The sequence below is a fragment of the Moschus berezovskii genome, chromosome 15, assembly GCF_049115385.1.
Source record: "Moschus berezovskii isolate FMDL1 chromosome 15, NW_MosBer_1.0, whole genome shotgun sequence".
Classification (NCBI taxonomy): Eukaryota; Metazoa; Chordata; class Mammalia; order Artiodactyla; family Moschidae; genus Moschus; species Moschus berezovskii.
Window position 1 is genome coordinate 87,888,719 of NC_142474.1, and position 9,590 is coordinate 87,898,308.

General features: G+C 38.9%; 1 pseudogene; it reads left to right on the plus strand.

Annotated features, from left to right (window-relative positions):
- Nucleotides 1–801: 801 nt before the first annotated feature.
- On the plus strand, nt 802–1,582 carry LOC148775512 (acidic leucine-rich nuclear phosphoprotein 32 family member D-like; annotated as a pseudogene).
- The last annotated feature ends 8,008 nt before the right edge of the window (nt 1,583–9,590 follow it).

A 9,590-nucleotide genomic window follows, 5' to 3' on the forward strand; every position in this document is an offset into this window, starting at 1 on the left:
TAAAGAATTACCATTAGAAAAATTCAAGTAAGGCAACAGATTTTCATGAAGTCCTGAGAGGTCAAGAACAGATAATTCACACAACAAAACCTTTATCACTGCTTGGGAGTTGCTGTTCTTAAATCGATGTGAAGATAGTAAGACCAGGATACCATCTTAATTATTTAAGACAATGTAAATACTGTAAACCCACCAGCCTGAAGGCTGAACCAAAGAACCCATTTTCAAAATCATGTTACCTTCAATATTTACTAAGTGAATCATGAATATTATTATTATTATAGTCTGCTCTTTAAAGTCTTATTATCAAATAGCAGAAAAGATGTAACCACAACTTGGACAATTTAAACTTCTGAAAGGCTATTACTTCCCCAGTTCCAAACTTTCAAATTTCTTCACAAAAGAATAATATCTGAAAACTAAGATGAGTAATATTCCCCAAACCTGGAATCTTCAATCGATCAGAGTCTGAACCTAAATACATTTTGAAAAACTTGCATGCTGTTGTCCTAAATTTTATTTAAATATCTGCCACACTTAATAACAAGTTATTTACATTTTATTATAAATGTTTTAATCATTAAATGATTCAGCTTTTCCCTCCATGGTTTCTCTCTGCTCCTGCGAGTAACTTGGCTCCAGGGGCTCCGCTCACCTGCCCGCACGCCGCCCGCCACCCAGGACCGTGCCGTCGGCCTCTGCCTCGAGCAGACCCCTTCCGAAGGCCCTCGCTGTGCAGGTTGGGATGCCTCTCCCCCCTCTGCGGAAAGTTAAGTTTGAAGAGGGGGAAGAGAGAAAAACATGGACATGAAGAGGAGGATCCACCTGGAACTGAGGAACCGGACCCCAGCAGCTGTTCGAGAACTTGTCCTGGACAATTGCAAATCAAATGATGGGAAAATTGAGGGCTTAACAGCTGAATTTTTGAACTTAAGAGTTTCTCAGTTTATTAAATGTAGGTTTGATTTCAGTTTCAAATCTTCCCAAACTATCTAAATTGAAAAAGCTTGAGCTCGGTGACAACAGAATCTGTGGAGGTCTGGATATGTTAGCAGAAAAACTTCCAAATCTTACACATCTCAACTTAAGTGTAAATGAACTGAAAGATATCAACACCCTGGAACCTTTGAAAAAGTTGGAATGTCTGAAGAGCCTGGATCTGTTTAACTGTGAGGTTACTAACCTGAACGACTACCGAGAGAGTGTCTTCAAGCTCCTGCCCCAGCTGACCTATCTGGATGGCTATGACCGAGAGGATCGTGAAGCCCCAGATTCAGATGCCAAGGTGGATGGTGTGGATGAAGAAGAGGATGATGAAAAAGGAGAAGATGAGGATAAGGAGGAGGATGAAGATGGTGAGGAAGAAGAGTTTGATGATGAAGAGGATGACGATGAAGATGTAGACGGGGAGGAGGATGAAGATGAAGTCAGTGGGGAGGAAGAAGAATTTGGACATGATGGAGCAGTTGATGAAGATGATGAAGATGAGGATGAAGACAAAGATGAGGATGAAGAAGAGGAAGAAAGCGGGAAAGGTGAAAAGAGGAAGAGAGAAACAGATGACGAAGGAGAAGATGATTAATAAGACCCCAATATCCTGCAAAAAAGAATTTTTCAGTATTGGCTGGACTGCTGACATGGATCTGGTAGCTGGTTTTTTGTTTTTTAAAGAAAAAAAAAAAAGTAGCTGTGATACAAACCCCAGGAGACCCACCCACCCAAAGAGCCAAAGAATATTTCCTGTGACATTCCACCTTCCTCCATTTAGTCCCTCTTGGAAATCCACCACCAAGCTTGGGGACTTCACCCCAACAAAATTGTAAGCGTTGTTAGGTTTTTGTGTAAGACTTGCTGTAGTGTGGATAGCTGTGATTGGTGAGTCAACTGTCCGTGGCTACCAGTTCACACCAAGATTGTAACAGCATTTTTACTTTCTGTACAACAAAGAAGCTTTGTAAATAAAATCTTAACATTTAAAAATAAATAAATAAATAAATGATTCAGCAGATGGTATCTGTGAAAGGTGTAAAATATAAAGAAATCAATAGATATGGATTCAAGCCTCTTCCCAACTATGTGAATCACTTAACTTCTCTGAGCTCAGAATTTTCCTTTCTAAACATTGTACCTCCCTATCAAAGATGGTACATGAGTGAATTATAAAATAATGTACTCTATGAAAGATCAACCAATACTGAACTGGCAAACAGAAGATTCTAAGAGTAGTATCAGGACATTTTCCCAAAAATGCTTCCATCCTTTGAGACAGTACAAAAATTCAGTACATAAAAAAACGTTTGACCAACAAATGCTTCATTACACACAGTCAGGCTGCAGAGAAGAGTCAACCCTAGAAAGTTACAGCGTGGGATATGAATGATTTCCAGTTAAGAGTTTCTACTAAGTTTCAGAGTCTGATTTGACCCTGCCTTTGCTGGGGGCTTCCCTGGTGGCTCAGACAGTAAAGACTCCGCCTGCAATGCTGGAGACATGCGTTTGATAACTGGGTTGGGAAGATTCCCTGGAGGAGGAAATGACAACCCACACCAGTATTCTTGCCTGGAGAACTCCATGGACAGAGGAGCCCAGCAGGCTACAGTCCATGGGGTCGCAGAGAGTTGGATGCAACTTTCACTTTCACTTTTTTCTAGGGACAAAAATATGCATCTCTCTTGGGGCTGGAAGGGTAGGTAGAGTGGAAGACAGGACTGGTAGGAAAAAAGCATATTCTAAAACTATCATACTTCCATTTGGTTTTGTAATGATGTTAAGTCTGCTTTTAATTTAGTTTCGTTTCACAGATGGCAAATATTTCTGTTTGAAGTACACAACCTCGGTTGGGAAAACATGAGAAAGTCAGGTTCAGAAATTCTCAGAGACCCAGGTTAACAGGACAATTCAAATAGATATTAGGGCCCGTGACAGCTTAGAACTTGAAAACTTGAACTGGCTTGGCTAAAGCAGGGAAAGAAACTGTCCTTTGTGCACTACCAATGACAGGGACCTCTGCATCCCAAGCTTTAATTACTGGGCAGAAAAAACGATTTGGAGAAAGTAAAGCCATGGCTGAATCTTCCCAATTTTTCCCTCAAGCATATGGTCTTGAGTAGAAGAAGGGAAAGGGAAAGTCTACAACCTTAGGAATTAGGAACACCAAAGTTATAAGCGACCTCTGCCCCAAACGTCTAATCTCTCTAATACTGAAATCTCTAAGTCAGAAATATTTGTTAAAGCTTCTTGGCCTGCCGTATTGTTTCCTCCTTCAAGCTGGGCCCAGAAATGTGATGTCTGGCTATGGAAAAGTGATATTAAACACAGTCATATATATGGAATCTTAATTATCATGCAACACGGTAAAAATTATGCATATCATTAAATATGTCAAATAAGCCCTGAAAGCTTTATTTCGCTACAGTATCAAAACATCCATATAAGTTCCATGGTTGTAGTTTGCTGCTTATGCAGCATGTTCACCTGCTTGCAACTTAAAAAAAAAAAAAAAAACTAAAGGGAACACTGCTGCTGCTGCTAAGTCACTTCAGTCATGTCCGACTCTGTGTGACCCCATAGGCAGAAGCCCACCAGGCTCCCCCGTCCCTGGGATTCTCCAGGCAAGAACACTGGAGTGGGTTGCCATTTCCTTCTCCAATGTGTGAAAGTGAAAAGTGAAAGTGAAGTCGCTCAGTCGTGTCCGACCCTTAGCGACCCCACGGACTGCAGCCTACCAGGCTCCTCCATCCATGGGATTTTCTAGGCAAGAGTACTGGAGTGGCTTGCCATTGCCTTCTCCGAATTATGTGCTGAGCAAAAGTAATATATAAAATGAATTTTTTAAAAAAAGCAGATAAAGAATTCCTCTTTAATAGAAAAAATGGAAAAAGGACATACATTTACAAAAGAAATACAAATGGCCAACAAATATATGAAACGATATTCAACTACAAACATGATATATAACATTTTTGCCAATCAGATGAGCAAAAAGAATAACAGAACACAGCATAGGAGAGGGTGCAGAAAAAAGAATATCTTTAACATTCCCACACTTGGAGATACATTTTTCTTTTTTTTTTGGCTGTCCTTCACGGCTTGCAGAGTCTTAGTTCCCCAAACAAGGACTGAACCCAGACCAAGGCAGTGAAGTGTCTAACCAGTAGACTGCCAGGAAATTCTCCATTTTCAAATACTACTGGAGGAAAAGTAAACTAGTTGGTATTTCAAAAAAATAGCTATGGACATCAAAAGCTCTTAAAATGAATATACTTTGATTCAGCAGACCTATTCTACAATTTATTCTAAGCAAGTAAACACAAGTACACATGATGTATAACTGAAATGTTAGTACAACATTGTTTATAAAATAAAAACCCAGAGACAATCTGAAAGTCTACCAATAAGGAATTGGTTAAACTACAGCACAACCAACACATAACACACTCACTAAAAATGATGAGCAGGATCTGTATATGCTGACTTGAAAAGACAGTATCAATACAGTAAGTGAAAAATAAAATTTTAAATGGTTTACAAAACAGCATATAGTCTCCCACTTTTGTCAAAAATATACATACATGAAACAGAATAAAACCACCTGAATTGTTTAAAAATACAATATTATAGGGACTTCCCAGGACTCCACACTTCTACTTCACAGGGCTCGAGTTTGATCCCTGGTCAGAGAATTAAGGTACCACAAGCTGCAGAGCGTGGTCAAAAAACAAAACAAAAAAGGAGTAAAGTATTATAAATGCTGAAATGTTATTTTAAAATCTGTCACATGTTATTTGTGTATGGGAAAATTAAGTCTGTTAAATCTGTAAATGTGTGCTGACTGAATCAATGTTTACTGACTGTTGATTAAGTAACAAGCCAAGGGACACAAAAATGCCCTACTACAGGCAGCAAGAAAAGCAAAAAATAAAAATAAAAAAAAATGATGATAACCTCAAAATGGGTCAAAAATTGATTTTCAATACTGAAAAAAAAGTCAGATCATCTCCCAGCTGAGCCAAATATTACGCACAGTTTAAAAAAAAGTTGATATATATTCTAAATTGTTTTTCAATAATACAATGAAATAAATGCTTCTAATCAGGATCACGTGAGTATGGATAGCAACAATCCTTTTTCCTAAGAGAACCATCCTTGAAGAAGCTGTAAGTTTCAGACAGCAGGACACAGAAGATTGAGCAAACCAAGAAATACTGACAAAATACAGCAACTGATTACATAAAGGTTAAAAGATTTTTTGCATTTTTTTGATATTATATCTTTGACTACAGAAATCTGCAGAATCTCAGCTGGATAAGGGAATTGCTGGATTAACTGGAGGGAACAGTCTCAGGCGCCAAGGACCAATAGAAAATGAGGGGTCTGTAAATAGTTTTCCATGCCCTAACCCTGAGAAAAGAGACATTCACTTCTTTACAGAGCAATATAAGATATGTGGGAAAACTAATTTCAGATTAAGTGACCTGATGATTATTTCATCAGAAAACAAAAAGGACTAGATACACTTAACCCTACACTTTAATTTTTATCAATGTGTAACATCAGGAATCTGATATTCCCCAATTTACCAGTTCTCTTTTGAAGATAAGAAGTAAAAGCCCCTAAAATAAGGTGAGTATTTGTCCTGAAGAACAGCAATAAAGGGGATGCAGTCTTGGAACTGTCTTCAGAAGCTGGCTAAAAGCCAGACCCAAAGAACTCAGGTGGGAAAAGCAGGAGATGGCAACTGTGAAGAGGAAAGAAAGCAGGCTGAATCCCAGAAGAGACAATGACAAAAGTGGGCCTTTGGAGATTGTCAGCAAGGCCCTGCAACAAAAGATGTTAGCAATTCTATTCCAATTCACACTTCCTGTACAGAAAGTGATTCCTTTCATCTTCCTCAGCTTAGATTTACTTATCTTGACACACTATAAATGTATGTAACATTTTGTGTTTCCTATTCAGAAATTAAAGATTGCCTCAAACACACTGGCTACCATGGGAACAGGAGGATATTCTTTTGTCTTCTTTCAGAGTTTTCCAAGACTGCATTATAAGGATTAGCAATCACTACCTCTGAAGCTTCTTCTCTCAAGGAACATAAACAGCAAAGTACACACTGAGTGCATATCACTGCTTAAAGTGCTAGATTCCTTTTCCTAAAACTCATGTGGGTTTTGGCCTTTTGTTTTCCATATCTTATTTAAAAAAAAAAAAAATTCACTCTCAGGATACTGTTTTCTGGTTGCTAAAGTTTATATAGCTCCATATTTAATTCTTAGGGCCTAGATTCTTACTAATCTCAAGGTATCACTTTGCTACTTTATCTAATTTTTAAAGTCCATCTAGTCATCTACTGATTACAAAAGATAATCTAATCTTCCAGTGTGCTGAGTGATGGGGCTTAAAAAAATACAGGGAAAACAAATACATTCAAGTTCAAGATTAAAATGAACAGTAAGCATCAAAATCCAGTCCATTTTACAAATTATACATTACTTTTAAGACTAGAGAAAGCAGAAGCAGAAGATCTTTTAAGACTAAAAGCAAAACTGCAAAGTTGAAAGATGGCCAGAATCTGGACTTTAAAAAAAAAAAAAAAATCAGGTTAAAATTCCAGCCTGGTTTCCCTTTTTCATTAAAATGTATTCAGAAAATGCTCTAATATCAAGCTCCTGAATCCCCCCCCCCTTTTAGCATGGTTGCATGTTTTGACTATAAAATTAGTTTAATGAGATAAACTTTGGGGACCAAGATTTTTTTTGGCCTACTAGCCTAGTTGTTTTTTCTTAAACTTCATTCACAATGCATTCCTTGGATCCACCAAAACTGTTGCTAGTTCTCAGCATAACTCAAAGATTGTAACTCAAAGATAGATTCATCATTTCTGATGCAACAGTCAGTTAAAACTGTTTTCTAGTCAAAGAGGAGTTGTTACTGTTCAAACATTCATTCCTAACCTTCTGGAAATGCCACTATTAAAAACCTTCACTTCTTTCCTCAAGACGCTGTGACCCTTCTCACAAATCTATACTGAACAATTCTTCTCATACTTATTTCAAAGTCTTGCTTTTCATTTGCACTACTGCTCTTTTTGTGGCCAACTGCAGCTTTAAACGTATCTAATTCTAGAGATTTAGGGGTTAAAAAACACTTGAGGCCAACACTGCTCTTCCCTGTGAAAGAAGGTAAAGATGCAGTAAGAACTGTTTCCTATCACAAGTCTCCTGAAGAAAATAAAGTCAACAGCAGTCTAACATCAACAAACAAACATGCTCAGGGTAAGTTTTCAATATGAAATCTCATAGTTTTACTAACACATACGAAACTTAAGTTGGAGAGAGAGATTCTTTGCCTGTGAAGTGGGCAACAGAGGACTTACAGGGAATTTAAAAGCCCCTCTCTCTGCCCAATGATGATGCTTTCACAGCACTTTGCTATACAAAGAAAGATCGTGCACTTTACTGTTTATCTTCCCCGCAAGGCTCCCTACTTCAAATATCTCAATCATGGCTGGGGATCTCTCTACAAAAATCCACCTCAATGTTCAAAGCACAAAACAAAGTTCAGAGCAATACAGTACCTAAGATGAAAAAGGGATGAAAGAACCTACAGTCCTTTCTTCTTCTATTAATAGGGCACTGGTAGATTCCGGAGAGATGAAGAGGCAGGGAATATCAGTGGATGAGAAAAAAATAAATAAATAACGGAGGAGGAGGAAAGAGAAGGTAGGACTGTAGGCTTTACTAATTACCTTACTTTCCCGACAGTTTCAAAGCATCTGAGGGGAGGGGGGAAGAGGAAGAACCTGTTATTTCACTAAAGAAAAAGCAACACTGTAAGAAGAATTGCATCTCAATTATCTTTTATTTTCAGCTCTATCTTTGCAAGCGAGGCCACTTAAGCTTTTACATCACTTTCCTATCTTATTACCTCTATGTTGTGGTTTGGTACTTCAAACAAACATTTTTTGTTATTTTCCTTCTTCTTCTGGAGGAAAAAGATGGCACTGATTTGCTTAAAAGTACGGATGGGAAAAAAAATAGTACGGATGGAAAGTATTATCTTGAGGAGTAAATGGTTCTTAATAACAGAACTATGGATTTCTCTATCCCTTTGACTGTCAGCACACCACTAAAGGCTAAAAGAAGGCTCAAGAGGGAGGTAACATCCCCCTTGTCAAGTCTCTGTTTCCTTGCTCCTGCGATATTGGCTTTGCCAAATAACCCAATTCCCATAAATAAACATTATAGGTCTCTCCAAACTACTTCTATAAAATAATATCTTGTTTGACCAACCTTATAGACCAGTCATTTATTTCTATAGCTGCTGAGTTGCTCTGATGTTCTGTCTGCCTACATTCAGAAGGGAATCAAAATTCAAAATTTCATTTATTCTGGGCGAAAAACCAGACGTTTTGTCCTTCTTCCTAGATATGCTGCAACTTCAAGTTGGCTGCTCTGCCTAAATTAGTGGCATATGCTTTTGTTCTTTTAAGAAAGAAAGAAAAAACACCCCTTTTTCTCCTATTAAGGAAGGCACCTAACTCTGATAAAGGCCTCTAGGAAGATGCTACAATGCCTTGACATGTTTCAGTTCAGTTCAGTCTCTCAGTTGTGTACAATTTTCCGCGACCCCATGAATCACAGCACGCCAAGCCTCCCTGTCCATCACCAACACCCGGAGTTCACTCAAACTCATGTCCATCGAGTCGGTGATGCCATCCAGCCATCTCATTCTCCGTTGTCCCCTTCTCCTCCCGCCCCCAACCTTTCCCAGCATCAGAGTCTTTTCCAGTGAGTCAACTCGTCGCATGAGGTGGCCAAAGTATTGCAGTTTCAGCTTTAGCATCAGTCCTTCCAATGAACACCAGGATCAATTTCCCTTAGAATGGACTGGTTGCATCTCCTTGCGGTACAAGGGACTCTCAAGAGTCTTCTCCAACACCACAGTTCAAAAGCATCAATTCTTCGGCGATCAACTTTCTTCACAGTCCAACTCTCACATCCATACACGACCACGGGAAAAACCATAGCCTTGACTAGACGGACCTTGGTTGGCAAAGTAATGTCTCTGCTTTTTAATATATTATCAAGGTTGATCATAACTTTCCTTCCAAGGAGTAAGCGTCTTTTAATTTCATGGCTGCAATCAGCATCTGCAGTGATTTTGGAGCCCAAAAAAATAAAGTCTGACACTGTTTCCACTGTTTCCCCATCTATTTTCCATGAAGTGATGGGACCAGATGCCATGATCTTTGTTTTCTGAATGTTGAGCTTCAAGCCAACCTTTTCACTCTCCTCTTTCACTTTCATCAAGAGGCCTTTGAGTTCCTCTTCACTTTCTGCCATAAGGGTAGTGTCATCTGCATACCTGAGATTATTGATATTTCTCCCAGCAATCTTGATTCCAGCTTGTGCTTCTTCCAGCCCAGCGCGCCTCATGATGTACTCTGCATATAAGTTAAATAAGCAAGGTGACAATATACAACCTTGACGCACTCCTTTTCCTATCTGGAACCAGTCTGTTGTTCCATGTACAGTTCTGACTGTTGCCTCCTGACCAGGTTTCTCAAGAGGCAGGTCAGGTGGTCTGGGATT